Below are 26755 nucleotides of genomic sequence, written 5' to 3' on the forward strand. Positions count from 1 at the left end.
GGGGTCGTTCACCTGGACCAAAGGGTTAGATCTATATTAGGGAATAGGGTTTATCACTTGGAGTCCCTAGAGTTTTAAGCAACCCTACACGGTGTGAGGTGTTAAGGTTGAGCGATTGCTACACCGAGACATAGTGTCAGGTTAGTCACGGTTGACCTTAGGATTGGGACAGTGTCTTTTAGGATTTCCACGACTCATTAAGTATCGGTTAAGAGACATAATGGTTGGTCTTGCACTTGAAACAATAGTCCTAGGGGGAGCAATGTCCGAGTTCCCCATTTTCTATCGATTGCCTCTCCTATCATTTTATTGCGTCTCTCTCTCTTTCTTGTTATCTTTATTTCCTTTTCACATTGATATTGTTCACACCACCATTGATTCATCTTCACCATAGTTAAATAGAAATTCTTGTGTTTCTTATCACTAGTCCCTGTAGATATGACTACCCACTCACTATGGTATTTTTATTACTTCGGCAACCTGTACACTTGCGGTACACATACAAAGGGTATGTCACATTGACACACCCCTTGCGTGTGCATACCGTAAGTGCACAGGTAGTCAAAGTAATAAAATACCCCAGTGAGTGAGTAGTCGAATCCACAGGGAATAGTTGTTCAAAAGCACAAAGCATTGCCATTTAGCTATACTGAAAATCAATTTGTGATTTAGTTCAAATGGGAGATGCAAATAAAAGTAGAAGAGGAAAAAATAAAGCAAGAAGAATAAGGAGTGATAATCGATGGTAAAATGGGGTACTCGGACAATGCTCTCCCTAGGACTATTATTTCAAGTACAAGACTAATATTATATCTCCTAATTAAAGTTTAATGAGTCGTGGAGATCCAAAGACACACGCTCCCAATCCTAAGGTCAACCATGACTAGCCCTTTACACTATGCCCCAATAAAAAGGTATACTCTCAATGCCTTACATTGTGTAGGACTCTTTGAAGCTCTAGGGATTCCAAGTGATAAACCCTATCCCTAATATAGATCTAATCCTTTGGTCTAGTCTTACTTCACTAAGGATTACTTCAACACTTTACTATGTTGCTTGATTAACTAAGCCCTAGTGGAGTTTGTCTCTTATCACTTCACTCTATGGTGACCACAAAGAATTCTTGGAACATGGAGGTAGGATAAATCATGTCAGAAAGGAAAGGGGACGTTCAGCTACCTCTTAACTCACCCTCTCAACCCTCTTCAATCTCGATAAGTCTAACCCTAATGAAGTTGTCACCCCTTCAAAGGATTAACTAGATAGATTCTCAACCCTAGTGTCACTCTAAGTGAAAATCAAAGCAATAAGCACACAAGATTGAAACTCAATTAAAACATCAATTAAAGAAAACATAATAAGAGTCAATGAAACAAAATCATCCTAGGGTTTACAAGTCCAAGCACCAATTAGGGGTTTAGCTTTCCACGGAGCAATACAAAATCAACAATGAAGTTAAAATTAAGTGCAAGCAATCCATAGAAACAACCCCTTGTTGTCCGTGTCGATGGTCTTGAGGGCCGCCTCATCATCTCCAAGGACTCCTTTGTCAAGCCTAAGTCACACCTCGCCAAATCAATGCCGACAAAAAGCTCCCCAATAGCTCTCCTCCAAAGGAACTCAATGTTGAATGTTGTAGGATCGTTCTAAAATCCTAGCAAAAATCTCTCTAAACCCTAGCCTTGCTGATAAGTGCTTGTGTGATATGAATGCGAAGCGTTCATTCCTTATGTTGAGCATTACTTTCCTCAGTTTTTTACATTAATATGTGTATTTTTATATTACTTTTACGCAGGTAGGGTTGTGAGGCCGAGTATGAAGGAAATGGGCCAATGTGGATCATAATGCACCTATTTTGGAGAAGATCTTGTTAAGGTTCAAACGCGAAGACATAGGTCAGGTGTGAGATGCTAGAGTGTGTGTCAACCTCCTCGCATTCGAGTGAGCACATCTATTTGGAGGGGCACAAAGGCAGTCACGCTCGAGCATTCCGACTTATGCATATAAGAACAAGAGCCCCGCCAACATGTACATCATTGAAGAAGCAAGTGATTCACGACATGAACGTGTACCCGTTTGCGTTACCCCGATGAAAGTATGGAATTGGGAAGTTAATCAGGTCGAAGACTGTAGCAGAACACTGTAGCAATTATTGTAGCAACACTGTTCATAGCCGGCCGAGAAATCAGAGAAACAGAGAATCCACATGGGCATGTGGAAATTATCCACGCCCATGTGGAAATTCCGCACGGGCGCGTGTATTGTCCACGCCCGTGGAGTTGCCCGATTCCAGCCCTATATAAAGCCGATTCAGCCCCGATTTTGATATTCTTTTCTCCATCTTTTCCCCAACTTGTGAGAGAGCTTCAGCTAGGGTTTCGAGGGGTATTGGCCAAGGTTTTGGAGAGGTTCTACGGCTCTGACAATGTGATTCCATTAGGAAGAAGGTTGGTAGGGGAGCTTCCATCGAGGCGTATCCTATACCGGACGAAGGAATCCTTGGACGACGAGTAGAGGACTTTCCACAAGACCATCGATACGACCATCGAGGGGGTTTCTTTATGGATTCATTGCTTTTACATTCGATTTTTTTGATTGTACTAAGCTCCATGGAGAGCTAAACCCCTAGTGGGTACTTGGATGATTGTGAACCCCTAGGATGTATTCGTTTTCATTGAACTTCTTTATTATGCTTTCAATAAATTGATGTTTATTGTGAGTTCCAACCTTGAATACTTGATTGTATGAACATTTCCCCTAGAGTGATACTAGGGTTGAGAGTTCTTGTTCGTAACCTTGTGAGTGAGTGACACACCACTAGCGTTAGACAAAGCTAGGTTGGAGAGGGTTGAGAGGGTGAGTCGAGAGGTACAGGAGCGTCCCATTTCCCCTCCGACGTGATAGATTCTACCTCTGTTCCTTGAGTTCTTTGCGGCCATAATGGAGTGAATGGTCTAAGGGATGAACCTCCGCTGGGGCCTAGTTGCGCGTGTAATGGAGTGAAGCATTGAGAGGATCTTAGTATCTAGGGCTTAATTGTGGCTAGGGACCTTCCACCTGGACCAAAGGGGTAGGTCTATATTTAGGAAGAGATTTATCACTTGGAATCCCTAGAGCTCATTGCAACTCTATGCGAGTGCGAGTGTTGAGATTGTTCGATTTCTCCTCGGGACATGTATAGATTTAGGCATAGTTGACCTTAGATTTGGGACTATGTATGTAAGGATTTCCACGACTCACCATTGCATTGATTAGGAAGCATAATAGAGAGTTCTTGCACTTGAAGCGATCATCCTAGGTGAAGCATTATCCGAGTACCCCATTCTTTATCGATTGCCTTACCCTCTTCTTACTTTTGCTCTTTCACTTGTTGTTTTTATTGTTGAGAATTGAATCAATTTCACACTTATCACTATTGATATTCCATATAGCTAAGAATCAAATTAAGTATTTTCACTCCCTACTCCCTCGTGGATTCTACCCGCTCACCCGATTATTACTCGACAAGCCCGTGCACTTACGGGATATAAAGCAAGGGACCTTGTCACTTGCTCTCCCAATAGATTGGCAAAAGATAGGAAGAAGATCCCCAAATAAAAACTCTCAAAGCGGTATTTATAGGGCTGAAATCGGGCATCCACAAGAGCATGTGGAATTTCCACATTGGCAGTGGATTTCGTGCTTTATTTTTTTCCGCATCTTTGTGACCCGATGAATCGATCGTGATAGTGATTTTGCTACAATAAATTGCTATAGTACTTTCGCTACAATGCTCCCGACTTCATCTTTTTCATCGAGACTGCCAAGTTGGGCACACAACCATCGCGAGATTATGTCGCGTCTTGCTTTCAAGCGCGTGGCGACTCTGACAATGTGTTATACATTCGGAACATATAAGTGTGGCTGCGTTTGTGCCCACCACCTTATTAATAATATTCACTTGACCATTTTGAGTTGCTTTTACACCCACATGCATCTATGAGCACATGTCATGTCCTTGTATGTACATTTGAACTCTTGAGATCTCTCTCCAAATAGGTGCGTTATGATCGCGTTGGCGATTTCCTTCATTCTTCCCTGTGGTATACATCGTAAAGTAACGTAAGCACTTTTGTGTTATTAAGAAACACGAGAAAAGTAATGCTCAACATAAGGAATGAACGCTTCGCATTCATATCGCACAAGCACTTATCATGAGACCAATTATGAGAGAAAAAAGCCAATGTGGGTCGTAATGCACCAATTTGGAGGAAATCTTGCTGCGGTTTAAACACGAAGACATAAGTCGGGTTCGAGATGCAGGAATGTGTGTCAACCTCCTCGTATTCGAGTTTGCACAACTATTTGGAGGGACACAAGGACAGTCACATTCAAGCATTCTGATTTGTGCATATAGAACAAGATCTCAACCAACATATTCGTTATTGAAGAAGCAAAGCGATCCACGATGTAAACGTGTGCCTGTTTGCGTTACCTCAATGAAAGCATGGATTCAGAAGTATTTCAGGCCGGTGATGTAGTAGGGTACTAGAGCAAAAACTGTAGCAAAAATACTATACTAGCACTGTTCACAATCGGCCGAAAAAACAGGAAAACAGAGAATCCACACGGGCATGTGGAAATTCCACACAACCGTGTGAAAAATCCACATGGGCGCTCACACGGGCGTGTGGATTCCTGATTCCAACCACTTAAAAGCCGATTTCAGCACCGATTTCAGCATTCTTTTCTCCATCTTTTCCTCAACTTGAGAGAGGGCAGCGGCTAGGATTTTGAGAGGTATTGACTAGGGCTTTTGAGAGGTTCTACGGCTCTGACATCGTGTGCCAATTGGAAGAAGGTTAGTGGGAGAGCTTTTGTCGGCACCGATCCGGCGAGGTGTATCCTAGGCCACACAAAGGGACCCTTGCGACGAGTAGAGGACTCTCCATATGACCATCGCCACAACTAACGAGGTGGTTTTTTTATGGATCCTTTGTTTTTACATTCGATTTCATTGATTGTATCTAGCTCCATGAAGAGCTAAACCCTGGTGGGTACTTGGGTATTTGTGAAACCTAGGATGTCTACGTTTCATTGAACCTCTTTATTATGCTTTCAATTAATTGATGTTTATTGTGAGTTCCTGACAAGATCCTCTTACGTATATCCCGCAAGTGCACGGGTTTGTTGAAGTAATAATCCCGGGTGAGCGGGGTCGAATCCACAGGGAGTAGGGAGTAAAAACACTTAATTTGATTCTTAGCTATGTGAAAAAGCAATGATAAGGAGTGTGATAATGATTCAATTCTCAACAATAAAAGCAACAAGAAAGAGAGCAAAAGTAAAGAAGTGGGTAAGACAATCGATAAAGATGGGTTACCCGGATAATGCTCCACCTAGGATAATTGGTTCAAGTGTAAGAACCCCCTATTATGCTTCCTAATCAATCAATGGTGAGTCGTGGAAATTCTTAATTACATAGTCCCAAATCTAAGGTCCATTATGCCTAACTCTATACATGTCCGGGAGGAGAAATTGAACAATCTCAACACCTCGCACTCGCATAGAGTTGCAATGAGCTCTAGGGATTCCAAGTGAAAAATCTCTTCCTAAAAATAGACCTGACACGTGTCCGAATATGCGTGTAAACCGCAAGTGCACGGGTGTCGAAGTAATAATTACCCCGGTGAGTGGGTAGTCGAATCCACAGGGAACAAGGCTACTAGTACTAACTTCTTCTTTGCTTTCTAACCTAATGATAAATGGAAAGGTGTGGTGATCTAATGTGCGAAGAAATGAATACCGGAGACGAATATGCAATGGTTAAATGGATGGAGATCTCAATCAGTAAAATTGGGGTATTCGGGCAATGCTCCCCCTAGGATTCAGGTATTAGGTACCGAATAAGCAAAGTGTTTCTATGATGAGTAAGTTAAGTCGTGGAAATCCAAATATAATCAGATCCGGCCTCCCGATCACCGATACTAGTCCCCTATGAGGTCCCGGTGGAGAAATCGCTCAATCTCAACACCTCACACCACATATGACTGCAAAGCACTCTAGGGATTCCAAGAGGTGTATCCGATTCCTAAAGATTGATCCGACCCTAATTCCTGGCGAAGGATCCTAACCCCCTACAAGGTCCTGGCGGAGAAATTTCTCAATCTCACGCCTCACACCAAATATGGTTGCATAGAGCTTAGGGAACGGAGATAGAATACACTCAATCGGAAGGGAGAGGGGACACTCCACTATCTCATGACTCACCCTCTCAACCCTCTTTAACCTTGAAGTTCTAACTCTAATGGAGACCTCTCTCACATCAAAGTAACAAATCATGCAAATCCAATCAACCACAAGGATTAATTAAACAAGCAAGCAATGAGAATACAAGATTAAAAACTTAATCAAACTCGGATTAAATAGAAACACTAAGCAAATCCACAAAAGATGAGAATCCTAGGGTTCACAAGCCCAAATACCCTCTAGGGTTTTAGCTCTCCATGGAGCAACATACAAAACACACCATCAATGAATTAAAGTACATTAAAACCATAGAAATAAACCCCCTTATATATGACCTGATGGCCTTGATGGAGAGCTTCGACGTCTTGAAGGACCCACTCCGAAGCTAGGTTCACCGGTGGCTTCCTTGATGCTATGACGGAGGAGGAATCGATCAAAGTTGGTGACGAAGTGCCTCCAAAGCCCGCAAAGACCTCCTCTCCAAACCCCTAGCCGCCTCACCCCTCAAGAGCCGCACAAAAAGATGAGAAAAGAATAGGGCAAAACGGCTATTTATAGACCTTAGATCGCGTCTGTCACGTGCCCGTGTGGATTTTCCACGCGCCCACGTGGGCTGCAAGAATTTCCATGCGGGCGCGTGAACAGTAATTTTGCTGCAGTAATGCTACAGTTGAATTGCTACAGTACTTTTCACAAAACGCGATCCGAACACTCTTCTCTTAAGGCCACATGTCCGGGCACACGTCCATGTGGTAGGCTATAAAACTTTTCTTCATCGACGTATCTTTGAGAGGTCTTGCAATCTTCACAAAGAGAAGGAATATGAAGATGTGGCTGCCTTTGTGCCCTTCCAAATAGTGAATTGACTTGAATCTTCTTAGAAGTTGGCACACATCTCCACGTTTATGAACTGCTCTCATGTCTTGATCCTTGAATTGAACAAAAACTCCCAACATTGTGTCTTTATAGCCTATCTTTTGCTTCCTTTTTACTCTTTTAAAGCATTCACAACCTATATGCATAAAAAGAACACCAAATACACAATATGAGACATAAACCACAGTAAAAATGATGCTCAATGCATGTAAAACATATATAAAAATATGTCTACTCAAGCACTTATCAAGACCTAACCCTTTGGTCCAGGCGAAAGGTCCCTAGCCACAATTAAGACCTAGATACTAAGATCCTCTCAATCGGGTGACTCCACGGGCGTGGATGCTCCACGCGCTAGTGCGGAATTTCCACACGGGCGTGGATAATTTCCACATGCCTGTGTGTATTCTCTGTTTCTCTGGTTTTTCAGTTGGCTGTGAACAGAGATGCTACGGTACATACTACAATGTTGCTACAGTGCTCTGCTACAGTATTCGTCCTGGATAGTTTCCCAATTCCATACTTTCATCGGGGTAACGCAAACGGGCACACGTTCACATCGTGGATCACTTGCTTCTTCAATGGTGTACACGTTGGTGGAACTCTTGTTCTATGTGCATAAGTCGGAATGCTCTAGTGTGATTGCCTCTGTGCCCCTCCAAATGGATGTGCCAACTCGAATACCAGGAGGTTGGCACACATTCTAGCATCTCACATCGACCTATTTCTTCACGTTTTAACCTTAGCAAGATTTCCTCCAAAATCGGTGCATTGTGATCCATATTGGCCTATTTCCTTCATACTCGGCCTCACAACCCTACCTGCATAAAAGTAACATAAAAACACACATATTAGTGTAAAAACCCAAGAAAAGTAATGCTCAACATAAGGAAAGAATGCTTCGCATTCATAGCACACAAGCACTTATCAGTTCCAATCTTGGAGACTTGATTGTATGAATGCTCCTCTAGAGTGACACTAGGGTTGAGAGTTCATCTTGGCAACTCTTGTGAGTGAGTGACAGACCATGAGAGTTAGACAAAGCAAGATTGGAGAGGGTTGAGAGGGTCAGTCTAGAGATAGCGGAGCATCCCCTTTTCCCCTCCGGTGTGATCTATCCTACCTCCACGTTCCAAGAGTTCTTTGCGGCCATAGTAGAGTGAATGGGCTAAAGGATGACCTTCCACTGCGGCTTAGTTGTGAGTGCAACGGAGTGAAGTGTTGAAGTGATTTTAGCATGTAGGGCTTAATTGTGGCTAGGGATCTTTCACCTGGCCCAAAGTGTTACGTCTATACATAGGAATATTGTCTATCACTTGGAATCCCTAGAGCTCATTACAATTCTATGCGAGTCTGAGGTTGTGAGGTTATTCAATCTTTCCTCCGGGACATGTATAGAGTTAGGCATGGTTAAACTTAGATTTGGAATTATGTAATTAAGGATTTCCATGATTCATTGTTGCATCAATTAGGAAGTATAATAGAGGGTTCTTGCACTTGAAACGATTGTCCTAGGTGGATTATTATCTGGGTACCACATCTTTATCGATTGCTTTCCACATTAGTTAAGAAACAACTCAAGTGTCTTTATTCCCTACTCTCTGTGGATACGATACCTACTCATCTGGAATTATTACTTCGACACCCGTACACTTGCGATTTACACGCATATACGGACGTGCCAAGTTTTTGGTGCCGTTGCCGGGGAGTAGGCTTTTAGAGATACTTTGTACTTTGTTTTCTTAGCTATTCATTTATCCATTATTTTTCATATTTTATTATTCTATCATCGTTCTGATTTCTTTTTCTTTCTTTTTGGGTGTAGATCCAAGTTATGACCCGAGGGAACCCCTCCATACTGATTAAAGGAGATCTCGAGCTTGAACGTAACTGAGAAGAAAAGGGAAAGAACCTGTGCAAGAACAATCTAATCTAGCTGATTTGGAAGTAGAAGAATCTGAAAACATGTCAAAACAGAATGAGCAGCAGCGGACATTATCTGATTATGCCAGACCTTCAGTATTGGGGACACAATCAAGTATTGTGCATCCCCCGATTACAGCTCAGAACTTCAAGCTGAAGCCGGCATTCATTCACATGTTGCAGCAATCCAGACAGTTTAATGGTTTGGCCAATGAGGATCTGAACAGTCGTATAGAGAACTTTCTCGACGTGTGTGATATGCTGAAGATAAACATGGTGACGGATGATGCCATCAAGTTGAGAGCCTTCCTAATTTCCTTAAAGGGGAGAGTGAAGCAGTGGATACACTCATTACCTAGAGCCCCAATTACCACATGGGAGGAGATGGTAAAAGCTTTTCTTGCCCGATATTTCCCTCCCAAAAATCTGCAAAGCTTAGGAATGAGATCTTGTCCTTTGTACAGTTGGAATTGGAGTCTCTATTTGAGATGTGGGAAAGGTTCAAGGAGCTCCTGAGAAAGTGTACGCAACACAGATTCCCAAAGTGGATGATTGTTTAGACCTTTTACAACTGTCTGAATCCGAGTACAAGGCAACTCTTGGATACGGCAGCACGAGGTACCTTAGGTAGCAAGACACCGGGTGAGGCTTATCAATTAATTGAAGAAATGGGGTTAAACGGCTACAAGTGGAATGCTAGGGAGAAAAAAAAGGTGGCCGGCCTCCATGAGATAGATGGAGTAACCTCATTGGAGGCTCAAGTGGAATCATTGAGTAAGAAGTTAGATCTCCTAACTTCGAATAGAGTAGCGGCCGTGACTACTTGCACCGGGTGTGGTGGAGGACATGATCCCTCTGATTGCCCTTTCTCTATTGGTGATGCATCTTCGGTTGAGAATGTCGATTTTGTGGGTAATGGCATGAGGAATCAAGGAAATCCATACACCAATACCTATAATCCGGGTTGGAAGAGTCATCCCAATTTCTCGTGGAGTAACCAAGGTCCACAAAAGGCCATAGGGCCACCGGGTTCCGAACAACAACAGCAAGCCCCAAACATTGAAAACAGAGTTTAACGTTTGGAGACCCGAATGAACGATTTGGAGAAGGCCTTAACTAGGTTTATGCAATCGTTGGATACAAGATTTCAATCAGTTGAGGCTACACTTCGCAAACATACCGCCTCTTTGCATAATCTTGAAAATCAAGTGGGACAGATTGCGAAGTCTCTATCGGAAAGGCCACATGGAAGATTACCGAGTAATACCGAGACCAACCCTAGAGGGCATGTGAAGGTGATCACTTTGAGAAGTGGCCATGAGGCTGAGGGTAAGTTTCCAAGTGAGAAGCTAAATGAACACGCATCCAAGGTCATAGAGGTTGAGAAGGGAGCAAGAAAAGAGAAGGAGATGGCACCCCCACCTTTGAAGCCAAGAATCGCTTATCCCTCTAGATTGAAGAATGACCAAGGGGATGAACAGTACAAGAAGTTCCTGAGTTTGTTCAAACAACTCCACATTAATATTCCTTTTGTTTAGGCATTGGCCCAAATGCCTAAGTATGCAAAATTCTTGAAAGACTTGTTGACCAACAAAAGGAAGTTAGAGGAGAGTGCTTCAGTGATTTTAGATGCATCTTGCTCGGCATTTTTGTAAAAGAACATGCCGAACAAGAAGAAAGTCCCGGGAAGCTTCATCATTCCATGTAATATTGGCAATCTTGGTGAAGAAATGGCAATGGCGGACTCAGAGGCTAGTGTCAACATCATGCCATACACCTTCTTTCAAAAGCTAGGCTTGGGCGAGCATAGGCCTACTCGAATGACTTTGCAATTGGCTGATCGAACAGTGAGACATCCAAGGGGTATCATTAGTAGTGCTTGACGTTGATGAGGATGCGGATGTACCCTTGATACTTGGGAGGCTGTTTTGCGGACTTCCAAGGCATTGATTGGCATGGACGGCAGAGAGCTAACATTGAGAGATGGAGATGACAAGCTCACATACCGCCTTGCTAAAGCCATGAGGCATTCTCTTGATTTTGATGATACTTTGTATTTTCTACATGCTACTGATGAGATTATTGATGAATATATGTAGGAAATGTTCAATCTGGATCTATATGAAGGCTTGTTCGACCAAGAGGAGGACAATGAAGAAGTAATGATGCTTGGTTCGACGGAAGAAGTACCATCTACCTCGAGGATCTTGAAGAAGGTGATCTGGAAATTGAAGAGGGCTAGGAGATGACATCGGAAACGCTCCAAGGCTGTTGGAGATGTGCGTGCACTGAACAAAATTGATGAATCATTACTATGGGGTCCCAAGCCCGATAATTCACCCTCTACCCTCAAGAGTTTTTGCTAATCATGTTTCCAAGCCATGGGTAAGAGGGCAACTTTCATGTATGAGCCCTCGGAGGCAACCCAAGTGTTTACTATTTTCTTAAATTGGTAGTTTAGTTTTACTTGAATAAATTGTTAAGTGTTGATGTCTTGATGTTTAATATTTCTGCTGTGATATTATCATGGGTTTTCAAGTTCATCGTGTGTTTTCATGTGAATTTGGTGAAGTTTTGGTCGTTTGAGCTATTTGACATATTTTTCACTAGTATAAATTGCATATTGGGGCAGCCTCTGAGTGTGTAAATATGTTTAGAAATTTTCTACAGAGCCTGTAGAATTTTCTAAGGCATTCAAAGAAAACACAAGGGCGTGTGGAATTAACACACGCCCATGGTTTTGTATTGCTAGCTCATCAAGATAAGGCACAGGGTGTGGACTCGCCCCTATAACGACCATGCAATCCTCGCACGCCCGTGGGTAATTTCCGCATGGCGTGAGAATTCCTGCAGAGATTGGCAGATTTTCCTGGAAACACACAGGAGCGTGGACTCGTCCCTATGGGCGACCTTGTGAAAATCACAGAGGAGCTCTCTTCATCCTGAGAAGTCACAGGGGCATGCGCTTGCCCCTGTGAGTTAGGCTTGTAAATGCCCACGCCCGTGCTGAATTTCCACACGGCCGAGCGGAACACTTAGTAATTTTTCTAGGATGTCCAGAGTGGCGACAAGGGCGTGCAGCTGCCCCTGTGGGTCTGGCGCATGGGCGTGGGTATTTCTCACACGCCCTTATATTTGCGTTCAGAGACAGGGAGTGTTTTCCCGAGAACAAACAGGGCATGCACCTACCCCTGTGAAGTTTTCCTGTGGAGGTGCACGGGCGTGGGTAATTTCTGCATGCCAGTGTGGATGCTCAGAATTCCAAGAAACATGAGTTTTTCTTTAAAAATATTTGTGGATTCTCTTCTTCTTCATCTCCAATCACCTGAAAACCACTCCTGATCAACTTCCCGGCCCTTCACCGTTGTTTTGGAGGATTTTTCTTCACATTTCGTGTCGATTTTTAAAGTACTATCATCTATTTTATCAGAATGGCACCGTACTTGAGGAGGTAGGAAGGGAAGCACCCTAGTGAACCTTTACTCGGGTTGGCACATATTGAGTTCTCGAATCCCGAGCATCGGGCCCGTTTTGAATGGTTATCGGGACTTGGTTTGGCCAATTCTGGTTCATGGACTTGAACGTGCTGTCTAGGGTCCAGCGTGGTAACGAGTTCGTCAGGGAACTTGACACGCTAATGGCCGTGGGAAGCTGACAGAGATTATTATCTATACGGGAGCTAGTTTTCCAGGCACTGACACTGGAGGTGCTGGCATCTTTTTAGTTTGTGCAACAGTATGGGAGTTTGACATCACTGATGCAATATAGTTTAGAGCGTTTAGAAGTCAATTTGCCATGAGTGTCACGGACTTTTTAGTTCGCATGGGCTTGTACGACGAGACATATACAGAAGCCGAGTATAGTTACTTGCCAACAGATTACCTTGCCACCTTGAGCCCACAACAGGCTTAGCAAGTCTTTTACGGACTGGGCAACATGAACTAGGAGTATCCAAGGCCAAATGTTTGTCTCGGCTGAGCTACAGATATTTATACACAGTCATTAGCAGATATATGGATGGCCGAGATTACATGCGATACCAGGGCCTGAACGGGAGAGTAGGAGTATTATTTGTTGGTCCGTACATTACTAGACTTATTCTGGAGATGGGTCTCGGTGATGCTCTTCGGGATACCGATCAAACATTTATTCGCTCTCTGCTTGGACTCGATACTCTCAGGATGATGGCAGTGGTGCACAGATATGGGCCTGGAGCTTATATTTTAGCCACTTCAACCACTGAGAGTGTCGATGGCGGCTCGGGATACGGTGGAGGATTCTGCATCGACGGCGACGGAGACCTCAGGGTGCCCAGGTACCCTTTTAGGAGCCTATGATTGTATAGAGAGGCTTGAGTGCACTGTGAGTGTATTACAGTCTGAGATCATCGAGATGCTATCGGTATAGTCAGCACATTATGTCGATATGATGGCCCGTTTGGACATCTTACAACAGCTATTGAGAAGCAGACCCCCAGCCCCTCCAGCATCCCCTTCACCACCTCCACTAGCACCCTTTAATCTATTACCAGCAGCAACAAAAGATCTAGAGCGCGACATCGACACATGATTTTATTTTCCTCGTCTTTTACTTCCGTATTTTATTTTGGACTTGTATACTCAGAAAAGACTTTCCTTTTGAGTTTATTTTGTATCTCGAGTTGTATTCATTGTCTTATCTTTTATATACTAGAGTTATTTTTATTTTTATTGAGCTTCACTGAACCCCCTAGTGTATGCGTGTAGATGGTCTTGTCAACATGGGAATTGAGACTTTGTCATGGGCACAGCCAAGGTGTTTCGGCACTTTGCCGTATTAGCTTCACAACCCGTTGGAACAACACTCCCAAGGACTTAGCTCCATCAAATGCAACACTAGGAGTCGGGGAGTATTGTTTTGATTGCTTCTCCCACATATGAATTTAATTGATTTACATTATGAATGAGCTTGCATGTGTACATTGGTGACAATGTACAACTTAAGTATGGGGGAGTTTCATAGTGCACCCAACCCTTTTAAACTAGTTTTTGATTGATATAAATGCTCAGATAGCCAATGGCGGTTCACCTTAGTTACATTGATTGTATTCTTTAGTTTAAGAGAATTTTTAACATTGAATGTTTTCATGCTATAGTTTTTGCTTGAATTTCTAGGAATTTTGACCCGATCGACACTTATTGCACTACTCGCTCTTTGAACTCTTTAGGAAACTTATGTTTGATGTATAAGGGACTAGTTTTAATTGTTTCTTGTGTTAATTCTGAACAAAAATTGGAAAAAATATGAAATGAAGGAACAAAATAGTTTTATTGTTTATTTGTGGTTGTTGGGTGGAAAGAGCTACCACCTATGAAGTATGAAGCTACTCTCATAAGTTTGATACTAGTTATGCCCTAATGAGAGAAAGAGCTATCTCATAGGATGAGTGAAAGCTACCACTCCAGTAGAAAGATCTACCACCTCAAAAGTATGAAAGCCATCTTAGCGGCCGCTTGGGAAAGGGCTACCTTAGAGGATGTGTGAAGCTATTACCACCTTTGAAAAATTTTGTTATTTTTTTTGTAGATAAATAAGTTCGTTGTACTTAGAGCATTGAGGAGTATACCTTGGGTTGTTTGGAGTGATTGCACACACTTACATGATTTCGGGTTTGTTGTCCTTTTTGATTCAAGTTTTTAGCTAGAATATTGATTTTTCGTATTTAGTGTTGAAATTTCCCTTACTTGTAGAATGCTCTCTTTGTATGCTTTGGTAAACCTAAGGCCAAGCACTTCCAATATTTCGTTCATCTATGCTTTAATGTTTTAATCTTTGCTTGAGGACAAGAAAAAGCTTAAGTGGGGGGGAGTTTGATAAGTGTCTGTGCGATGAGAATACAAAGTCTTCTTTCCTTGTGTTAAGCATTACTTTTCTCAGGTTTTAACGCTAATATATGTGTATTTATGTTACTTTCATGCAGGTAGGGTTGTGAGACCGATTATGAGAGAAAGAAGCTAATGTGGGTCGTAATGCACCAATTTGGAGGAAATCTTGCTAAGGTTTAAAAGCGAAGACATAGGTCGTGTTCGAGATGCCGGAATGTGTGCCAACCTCCTCGTATTTCAGTTAGCACAACTATTTGGAAGGGCATAAGGGTAGACACATTCAAGCATTCCAACTTGTGCATATAGAACAAGATCTCCACCAACGTGTCCGTTATTGAAGAAGCAAAGCGATCCATGATGTAAATGTGTGCCCGTTTGCGTTACCTCGATGAAAGCATGAATTCGGGAGTATTTCGGGTTGGGACTGTAATAGGATACTGTACCAAACTGTAGCAAGAATACTGTACCAGTACTTTTCACAGTCGACCGAGAAAACATGAAAACAGAGAATCCGCACGGCCATGTGGAAATTCCTTATGCCCGTGTGAAAAATCTATATGGTCGCTAATAAGGGCATGTGGATTCCCGATTCCAGCCCTTTAAAAGCCGATTTCAGCCCCAATTTCAGCATTCTTTTCTCCATATTTTCCCCTATATTTTCTTTCACCTTTCTCCATCTTTGGAGGTGCCGGCAGCTAGGGTTTGGAGAGTCTTTGGCAAGGCTTTGGAGAGATTTGACGGCCTTCGATACGGCGTTTCCTTCGGAAGAGAACTATTGGGGGAGCTTTCCTCAGCACCGATCCGGTGAGATGTGCCCTAGGTTTGACGAGGGGACCTTTGAAGAAGACGTAGCCGATCCACAAGACCTTTGACACAAATACAAGGAGGTTTTCATTAATGGATTGCATCTCTTTACTTTTGATTTCATTATCTATTGTATTTTACTCCATGGAGACCTAAACCCCTAATGGGTACTTGGGTATTTGTGAACCCTAGGATGTATTCGTTTCATTGAATCTCTTTATTATGTTTTCAATTAATTGATGTTTATTGTGCGTTCCAATCTTGTAGGCTTGATTGTTTGACTACTCCCCTAGAGTGACACTAGAGTTGAGAGTTCTTGTTGGTAACGCTTGTGAGTGAGTGAGTGACATGCCATCAGAGTTAGATAAAGCTAGATTGGAGAGGGTTGAGAGGGTGAGTCGAGAGGTCGCAGAGTGTGATCTATCCTATCTCCATAGTAGAGTGAATGGGCTAAGGGATGACCTTCCGCTGGGGCTTAGTTGCGAGTGCAACGGAGTGAAGCGTTAAAGTGTTTTTAGCACCTAGGGGTTAATTGTGGCTAGGGGATCTTCCACCTGGACTAAAGGGTTAGGTCTATACATAGGAATAGGGTTTATCACTTGGAATCCCTAGAGTTCTTTGAAATTCTATGCGAGTGCGAGGTTGAGAGGTTATTCAATGTATAGAGTTAGGCATGGTTGACCTTAGGTTTGGGATCATGTAATTAAGGATTTTCACAACTCATTATTGTATCAATTAGGAAGTATAATAGAGGTTTCTTTCACTTGAAATGATTGTCCTAGGCTGACTAATATCCTGGTAACCCATTTATCGTCGATTACCTCCCCTATCTTTTACTTGTGCCTCCTTTATCTTTTCTTATTTTCATTTGCATTGAGTTTGTTTTCACATCACTTTCAACATATTTTCATTCTAATTAAATAGCAATCTTGGTAGTTCTAAGCACTATTCCTTGTTGATTTGACTGCCCTCTCACTGAGGTATTATTACTTCGACACCCATGAACTTGCGGTTTATACGCATATTCAGACATGTCAAGTTTTTGGCGCCGTTGCCGGGGAGTAGGTGTTTAGAGATACTTTGCACTTTGTTTACTTAGATAATCATTTATTCATTCTATTTCATATTTTCTTATTCTATCATTATTCTGATTTCTATTTCTTTCTTTTTCAGTGAAGCTGCAAGTTATGACCCCAGGGAACCACTCCATATTGATTGAAGGAGATCCCGAGGTTGAACGTACACTGAGAAAAAAAAGGAAAGAACCTCTGCAAGAACAGTCTAATCTAGCTGATTTGGAAGTAGAAGAATCTAAAAACATGGCAGAACAGAATGAGCAGCAGCGGACATTATCCAATTATGCCATACCTTCAGTATTGGGGACACAATCGAGCATTGTGCGTCCCCCGATTATAGCTCAGAACTTCGAGCTGAAGCTGACGTTCATCAACATATTGCAGCAATCCACATAGTTTAATGGTTTGGCTGATGAGGATCTGAACAGTCATATAGAGAACTTTCTCGAGGTGTGTGATATGCTGAAGATTAATGGGGTAATGGATGATGCCATCAAGTTGAGAACCTTCCCATTTTCCTTTGAATTGAGAGCGAAGCAGTGGCTACAGTCATTACCTAGAACATCAATTACCACATGGGAGGAGATGGTAGAAGCTTTTCTTGGATGTTATTTCCCCCCCTGAAAATCTACAAAGCTTAGGAATGAGATCTCATCCTTTGTACAGTTGGAATTGGAGTCCCTATTTAAGATGTGGGAAAGGTTCAAGGAGCTCCTGAGAAAGTGCCCACAACACGGATTCCCGGAGTGGATGATTGTTCAGACCTTTTACAACGGTCTGAATCCGAGTACAAGGCAACTCTTCGATACGGTAGAAGGAGGTACCTTAGGTAGCAAGACCCCCAGTGAGGCCCGTTAATTAAATGAAGAAATGGGGTTAAACAGCTACTAATGGAATGCCATTGAGAAGAAAAATGTGGCAGGTTTCCATGATATAGATGCAGTGACTTCGTTGGCGGCTCAAGTGGAATCATTGAGTAAGAAGTTACATCTTCTAACTTCGAATAGAGTAGCGGCCGTGATTACTTGCAATGTGTGTGGTGGAGGACATGCTCCCTCCGATTGTCCGATATCTATTAGTAATGTATCTTCAATTGAAAATGTCAATTTTGTTACTAATGGCATGAGGAATCAAGGAAATCTATACAACAATACCTACAATCCATGTTTTAAGAGTCATCCCAATTTCTTGTGGAGCAACCAAGGTCCACAAAAGGCCATGGGGCCACTGGGTTTCCATCAACAACAGCAAACCCAAAACATGGAAAATAGAGTTTCAGGTTTGGAGACCCAAATGAACAATTTGGAGAAGGCCTTAACTATGTTTGTGCAATCATCTGATACAAGGTTCCAATCAGTTGAGGCCACACTGCACAACCATACCGACTCTTTGCATAATCTTGAAAATCATGTGGGGCAGATTGCGAAGTCTCTATCAGAAAGGCCACATGGAAGCTTACCGAGTAATACCGAGACCAACCCTAGAGAGCATGTGAAGGCGATCATTTTGAGAAGTGGTCGTGAGGTTGAGGGCAAGTTTCTGAGTGAGAAGCCAAATGAACATGCACCCGAGGTTAAAGAGGTTGAGAAGGGAGCAAGCAAAGAGAAGGAGGTGGCACCCCCACCTTTGAAGCCAAGAATCCCTTATCCCTCTAGATTGAAGAATGACCAAGGGGATCAACAGTACAGGAAGTTCCTGAGTTTGTTCAAACAACTCCAAATTAATATTCCTTTTGTTGAGGCATTGACCCAAATGCCTAAGTATGCAAAATTCTTGAAAGACTTGTTGGGAAACAAAAGGAAGTTAGAGGAGAGTCCTTTAGTGATTTTAGATGCATCTTGCTCAGCGGTTTTACAAATGAACATGCCGAATAAGAAGAAAGACCAGGGAAGCTTCATCATTCCGTGTAATATTGACAAACTAGGTGCAGAAATGGCATTGGCGGACTCAAGGGACAGTATCAACGTCATGCCATACACCTTCTTTCAAAAGCTAGGCATGGGCGAGCCTAGGTCTACTCGGATAACTTTGCAATTGGCATATCGAATGATGAGACATCCGAGGGGTATCATCGAAGATGTGGTTGTCAAGGTGGACAAGTATATATTTCCTGTAGACTTCATAGTGCTAGATATCGATGAGGATGCGGATGTACCCTTGATACTTGGGAGGCCGTTTTTGCGGACTTCCAAGGCATTGATTGACATGGACGGAGGAGAGCTAACTTTGAGAGTTGGAAATGACAAGCTCATATACCGCCTTCTTTGAAAGCCATGCGGCATTCTCTTGATTTTGATGATACTTTGTATTTTTCTAGACGCCACTCGATGAGATTATTGATGAATACATGCAGGAAATGTTCAATCCGGATCTATACGAAGGCTTGTTTGACTAATAGGAGGACAATGAAGAAGTAATGATGCTTGGTTCGATTGAAGAAGTACCATCTACCCCGGGGATCTTGAAGAAGGTGTTCCGGAAATTGAAGAGGGCTAGGAGACGCCACCGGAAATGCACCAAGGCTGTTGGAGATGTGCCTGAACCGAACAAACTGGGTGAATCATTGCTAGTCGGTCCCAAGCCTGACAATTCACCCTCTACCCTTAAGAGATTTTGCTCATCATGTTTCCAAGCCAAGGGGTAAGAGGCCAACTTTTCATCTATGAGCCCCCGTGAGGTAACACATGGTAGGTCAAGCTAAGTGACGTTAAACAAGCGCTTCTTGGGAGGCAACCCAAGTGTTTACTATTTTCTTAATTTGGTAGTTTAGTGTTGCTTGAATAAATTATTTAGTGTTGGTGTCTTGATGTTTTATATTTCTCCTGTGATTTTATCGTGGGTTTTCAAGTTCATCGTGTGTTTTCATGTGAATTTGGCAAAGTTTTGGTCGTTTGAGCTATTTCTCATGCTTTTCACTGGTATAAATTGCATATTGGGGCAGGCTCTGAGTGTGTAAACATGTTCAGAAATTTTCTGCAGAGGCTGCAGAATTTTCTAAGGTATTCAGGGAAAACACAGGGGCGTGTGGAATTAACACATGCCCGTTGTTTTGTATTGCGAGCTCATCTAGAGAAGGCACAAGGCCGTGTACTCGCCCCTGTGAACGGCCATGTAATTCTCGCACGCTCGTGGGTAATTTCTGCACGGGCATGTGAATTCCTGCAGAGATTGGCAGATTTTCCCGAAAGCACACATGGGCATGGACTCGCTCCTATGGGTGACCTTGTGAAAATCGCACGGGCCTGGGTAATTTCCGCACGCTCGTGCGAATCTCTACAGAGGAGCTCTCTTCATTCCTAGAAGTCACAGGGGTGTGCGCTTGCCCCTGTGAGTTGCGCTTGTGAATGCCCACGCCAGTGAGGAATTTCCACATGTTCGTGCAGAACACTTAGCAATTTTTCTCGAATGTCCACAGCAGCCACAGGGACGTATGGTTGCCATGTGGGGGCATGGGCATTTCTCACAAGCCCGTGTATTTGCATTCAGAGGTAGTGAGTGTTTTCCCAAAAGCACACATGAGCATGCACCTGCCCATGTGAGGTTTTCCTGTGGAGGTACACGGGCATGTGTAATTTTTACACGACCGTGTAGATGTATAGAACTCCAAGAGGCGTGAGTCCTTTTTAAAAGGATTATCGCTTTCTCTTCACCCTAATATCTCGCAGCTGCATAAGAGCACTCGTACATTGTTTCCCGACCTCATATCGCCTAATTTGGAAGGATTTTTGCTTGGTTTCCGTCGCTTTTCAAAGCTTTCTCATCTCAACTCGACAAGTAAGCCCTATCTTTGATTTCCTTCCAGAATTCATGATTTTCATCGATGAAACTAGTCAATAATGCTTCATTTCATCAATTAGAATGATTATTTATATTTATAACGAAGTAAAAATGTTGTAATGGTGCATTTGTGGAGTTTGAAGCATGGCCGTGCGTTTGTTTATGACCCGTGGATCCACACGGGTGTGTGGAAATTCTGCATGACTGTGTGGATTTCTACAACTATGGTTAATTAACTAGTTTGATCAATTCTCTTTCAATTTTTGCAGTCTATGGCACCAAGGTCAAAGAAGCAAGCTGATAAGCGTCTGCGAGAGTCGTCTCCTTAGTCCTAGAGCATGAGATTCACTATCCCCGAGCATCAGGCTTGTATTGAGCGTCTGTCGAGACTTCAGTTTAGACAGACTCGATTCTTGGACACGAGTATATTGAGAGATTTGTAGCAGGGGGATGAGTTCACTGGTGAGATCGAGGATCTCGTTTCAGTTGGTGGTTGGAGACAGTTATTGTCAATTAGAGAGCCAGCCATCTGGGAGCTTTCACTGGAGGTTCTGTCGACATTCGGCTTCAATAGATCTTATGCGAGATTCGACAACCTCGACGTAGTTCAGTTCAAAGCACTTGGACGTCACTATAGTGTAAGTATCACTCATTTTTTAGTTCTGCTTGGCTTGTACGAGGAGGCATTTACAGACACTGAGGAGTACTCTCAGTTAACGACAGATTATCCTGGAGCTTTGACCCCACAAAGAGCTTACAGAGCATTATGTGGTCAGGGCCAGTGTGAACTGGGGGTGTCCAAGGCCACGTGCCTTTCCCGACCTGCATACTGATATCTACATGCCATCATGAGTAGGTCAGTAAACGGTCATGGTGATAGCACTCGTGTTCTAAGCCGGTAGGAGCTTCTGTACTTATATTCGATGATGCAGCGCGCACCGATCCATCTAGGTCACATCGTCGCTGAGTACATTCGACATCGTGGCCGATGCCAAATTGGGAGCGATCTTCTTGGGTCCATATATTATGAGATTAGGTCTAGGTATGGGTCTCTTTGGCATGATTCGCGGGGCCAAGAGGATGAGTATACCTATGCCCCTGTGCCTGGAGACGATGAGATTGATGGGCATGGTGTCAGAGGGCTTTCAGACGGGGTTTATGCTCTGGTTCTACCGGTCCCAGAGATAGCCGAGGAGGAGGGAGATGATGCCGAGGCTTCCCAGCCCATCCTCGAGCCTCAGTCAGCACCTATGGAGACCGAGACACCTCCGGTAACAGAGAACCCACCCCCCGTGTGCATGTTTTCACCATCTCAAGCCTAGGATCGCTTTGAGAGGCTTAAGAGCGCCATGGGAGTGATATGGACAGAGGTAGTAGAGGCCCAAGCGAGATTGCCGATATTAGGGGCTCGCGATAAGTGCTTGTGCGATATGAATGCGGTTGCTTCATTCCTTATGTTGAGCATTACTTTCCTCGGTTTTTCTACATTAATATGTGTGTTTTTATGTTACTTTCGTGCATGTAGGGTTGTGAAACCAATTATGAAGGAAAGAAGCCAATGTGGATCACAATGCACCGATTTTGGACGAAATCTTGCTAAAGTTCAAACACGAAGATATAAGTCGGGTGCGAGATGATAGAGTGTGTGCCAACCTCCCTGTATTTGAGTTTACACAACCATTTGGAGGGGCACAAGGGCAGTCACACTCAAGCATTCTGACTTATGCACATAGAACAAGATCCCCATCATCTTATCCGTCATTGAAGAAGCAAAGCGATCCATGGCATAAACGTGTGCCTGTTTATGTTACCTCGATGAAAAGTGGATTCGGGAGTGTGTTTGGCATAGTACTGTAGTAGGTTACTGTAGAAAATCACTGTAGGAAGAAGGTATTGGCCAAGGTTTTGGAGAAGTTCTACGGCTCCAACATCGTGATTCCATTAGGAAGAAGGTTGGTAGGGGAGCTCGATCGAGGGCGTATCCTATACCGGACGTAAGGAATCTTTGGACTGACGAGTAGAGACTCTCCAAAAGACCATCGACACGACCATCGAGGGGTTTCTTTTTATGGATTCATTGCTTTTTACATTCGATTTATTTGATTGTATTAAGCTCCATGGAGAGCTACACTCTAGTGGGTACTTGGATGATTGTAAACCCTAGGATGTATTCGTTTCATTGAACTTCTTTATTAGTGCTTTCAATAAATTGATGTTTATTGTGAGTTCCAACCTTGAATGCTTGATTGTATGAACATTTCCCTAGAGTGCACACTAGGGTTGAGGAGTTCTTGTTGGTAACCTTGTGAGTGAGTGACACACCACGAGTGTTAGACAAAGCTAGGTTGGAGAGGGTTGAGAGGGTGAGTCAAGAGGTGCAGGAGCGTCCCTTTCTCCTCAGGCGTGATAGATTCTACCTCCATTCCTTGAGTTCTTTGCGCCATAATAGAGTGAGTGGTCTAAGGGATGAACCTCCAGCTGGGGCCTAGTTGCGGCGTGCAATAGAGTGAAGCGTTGATAGGATCTTAGTATCTAGGGCTTAATTGTGGCTAGGGACCTTCCGCCTAGACCAAAGGGTTAGGTCTATATTTAGGAAGAGATTTATCAGTTGGAATCCCTAGAGCTCATTGCAACTCTATGCGAGTGCGAGGTGTTGAGATTGTTCGATTTCTCCTCCGGTACATGTATAGAGTTAGGCATAGTTGACCTTAGATTTGGGACTATGTATGTAAGGATTTCCACGACTCACCATTGCATTGATTAGGAAGCATAATAGATAGTTCTTGCACTTGAAGCGATCATCCTAGGTGAAGCATTATCCCGAGTACCCCATCCTTTATCGATTGCCTTACCCTCTTCTTACTTTTGCTCTTTCACTTGGTGTTTTTATTGTTGAGAATTGAATCAATTTCACACTTATCACTATTGATATTCCACATAGCTAATAATCAAATTAAGTATTTTCACTCCCTACTCCCTGTGGATTCGACCCCGCTCACCGGGATTATTACTCGACAAGCCCGTGCACTTGTGGGATATAAGCAAGGGAACTTGTCGACTTCTGTGAGGTGCGCATAGTATCGAGTTCATGTCACGCTTCGACACATTATAGGGAGATCTTAGAGCGAGACTCTGACTCATCATTTGTCCTATGACCGAGCACTCCTCGAGCCCCCCTCGATTTCTCGGCACCTCCATCCCTATTCCAGCACCAGATGACCCACCATGTACTTCATCACTAGTAGCAGCAGTAGAGGATCCAGAGCGTGACATCGACACTTGATTTTATTTCCTCATCTTTTACTTCCGCATTTTATTTTGGACTTGTATACTCAGAAAAGACTTTCCTTACGTGTTTATTTTCATTTTGTATCTCAAGTTATATTCATTGTCTTATCTTTTATATACTCGAGTTATTTTTGTTTTATTGAGCTTCATTTGAACTCCCTTGTGTATGAGTGCGAGATGGTCTTGTCATCATAGGGAATTGAAGACTTTGTCATGGAGCGCGGCCAAGGGTGTTTCGACGCCGCTATATAAGCTTCATAACCCATTGGAACAACACTCACAAGGGACTTAGCTCGATCAAATGCAATGCACTAGGAGTCAAGGGGATTTATTGTTACGATTGCTTCTCCCACAATTGAATTTAATTGATTTACATTATGAATGAGCTTACATGTGTACATTGGGGACAATGATGTACAACTTAAGTGTGGGGGAGTTTCATAGTACCGCATCTCTTTTACAATGAGTTTCGATTAATATACATGCTCACATAGCCAATGGCCATTCACCTGTAGTTGCATTGATTGTATTCTTGAGTTTGGTTGAATTTTTAACATTGAATATTTTCATGCTCGAGTTTTTGCTTGAATTTCTAGGAATTTTTGCCGATTGACACTTGTTACTACTCTCTTTGAACTCTTTTGGAAGACTCTTTTGAGGCTGGTTGATAGTTGTTTCTTGTGTTAATTCTGAAAAAGGAAAAATAAAAAATAAAAACAAAATAGATTTGTTGTTTTGAGTTGTGCTTGTTGGGTGGAAAGAGCTACCACCTATGATGTCTGAAAGCTACTCTCATGAAGTGGATACTAGTTATGCCCTAATGAGAGGAATGAGCTATCTCATGGGATGTATGAAAGCTAACACCACGGTAGAAAAGGCTACCATCTCGGGAGTGTGAAAGCCACGTTGGGAGGCAGCTTTGGAAAGGACTACCTTAGAGGATGTGTGGAAAGCTACTACCCTAATTTTTGTTACCTTTTGTGAGATAAATAAGTCCCTTTATAATTAGAACTTTGAGGATATACTTTGGGTTGACTTGAGTGAGTTCATACACTTACCGATTATGGGTTTGTTGTCCTTTTGGTTCAAGTTTTTAGCTAGAGCATTGATTTTTCGTATTTGAGTGTTGAAATTTCCCTTAATTTTAGAATGCTCTCTTTGTATGCTTTAGTGAACCTAAGGCCAAGCACTTCTATATTTCCTTCATCTATGCTTTAATGTTTAATTTTTGCTTGAGGACAAGCAAAAGCTTAGAGAATGTGGAGGAGTTTGATAAGTGCTTGTGCAGTAAGAATATCAGAGTGTTCTTTTCTTATGCATGAGCGTCTCTCGGGTTTTTAATGCTTATATGTGTGTATTTATGTTACTTTCATACGGTGAGGGTTGGGAGACCGAAAATAAGAGAAAGAATCCAATGTGGGTCGTAATGTACTAATTTGGAGAAAATCTTGATAAGGTTCAAACGCGAAGACATAGATCGGGTTGAAATGCGGGGAATGTGTACCCAACCTCCTCATATTCGAGTTAGCTACAACTATTTGGAGGGGACTAAGAGGCAGGTCACATTTCAAGCATTCCAACTTGTGTATATAGAACAAGATCTACACCAACATGTCCGTTATTGAAGAAACAAAGCGATCCATGACCGGGTAAGCATGTGCCCGATTTGCGTTACATCGATGAAAGCATAGATTACAGCAGTATTTCAGTGGTAGTGTAAACGCGAAAATCGTACACAGCATTTGCGCCACCCGACCAAGAAAATAGAAAAATAGAATCACATGAGTGTGTGCAAATTCCACACGTCCATGTGAAAAATCCCGAGGGCGCTCACACGAGCTTATGGATTCCCAATTCCGACCCTTTAAAAGCCGATTTCAGCGATTTTAGCATTCTTTTTCTCCATCATCCCCTATCTTTTCTTCAACCTTTTCCCATCTTTGAGGCGCCCATGGCTGGGGTTTTGGAGAGGCTTTTGACAGCAGATCTGGAGTTTGATGGCTGACCTACGTTTTCGGAGGGAGCTATTGTGGGAGCTTTAATCGGCCGTCTGAGTGAGGTGTGCTCTAGGTTTTTGATGAGGGGACCTTTGAAGCGATGGCCCGAGTCGACAAGACATTCGACTATGAACACAAGGGGTTTCATTTATGGATTGCATCTCTTTAATTTTGATTTCATTATCCTATTGTATGATCCGTGGAGAGCTAAACTAATGGGTTACTTGGGTAGTTTGTGAACCGTAGGATCTATTCATGTCGTTGAATCTCTTTATTATGCATTCAAACTAATTGATGTTTGTTGTGAGTTCTCACCTTGAGGCTTGATTGTTGAATACTCCCCTAAGGTGACACTAGGGTTGTGAGTTCTTGTTGGTAACTCTTGTGGGAGTGAGTGACACACCATGAGATTTAGTAAAAGCTAGATTGGAGAGGGTTGAGAGGGTGAGTCGAGGGAGGTGGGGCGTCCTTTTCCTCGATGTGATCTATCCTGCCTCCCGCTTTCCAGGATTCTTTACATGTGTAGGTGAATGGGCTGGGATGACCTTCTTTGTACTTGGTTGCAAGTCTGTGGATGGTGAAGCGTTGAGTGATTTAGCATCTTGGGCTTAATTGTGGCTAGGGATATTTCACCTAGCCAAAAGTGTTTGTTCTATACATGGAATAGGGTTTATCCTTGGAATCCTAGAGCTCGTGCAATTCTGTGCAGAGTGCGAGGTTGAGAGGTTATTGATCTCTCCTCTGGATTGTCTCTTTGAGTTGAGTATAGTTGACCTTAGATTTGGGATCATGTAATTAGGGTTTCCATGACTCATTATTGTATGGGTTAGGAAGTATAATAGAAGGTTCTTTTATGAAATGATTGTCTAGGTGGATCAATATCCAGGTACCCCATTTATCGTCGATTGCCTCCCTATCTTTT

The 26755-nt window shown here is 42.9% G+C and overlaps 2 non-coding genes across 2 annotated transcripts; both read right to left on the reverse strand.

Moving 5' to 3' along the window:
• Positions 1–9458: 9458 nt before the first annotated feature.
• On the reverse strand, positions 9459–9565 carry LOC120271358. Its single transcript, XR_005539970.1, has one exon. It is a non-coding gene; the product is annotated as a small nucleolar RNA R71 (small nucleolar RNA).
• Positions 9566–17404: 7839 nt separating this feature from the next.
• LOC120271217 lies at positions 17405–17511 on the reverse strand. The gene has a single exon (XR_005539837.1). It is a non-coding gene; the product is annotated as a small nucleolar RNA R71 (small nucleolar RNA).
• Between the last annotated feature and the right edge of the window lie 9244 nt (positions 17512–26755).

This window comes from Dioscorea cayenensis, chromosome 10, assembly GCF_009730915.1.
Source record: "Dioscorea cayenensis subsp. rotundata cultivar TDr96_F1 chromosome 10, TDr96_F1_v2_PseudoChromosome.rev07_lg8_w22 25.fasta, whole genome shotgun sequence".
Lineage (NCBI taxonomy): Eukaryota > Viridiplantae > Streptophyta > Magnoliopsida > Dioscoreales > Dioscoreaceae > Dioscorea > Dioscorea cayenensis.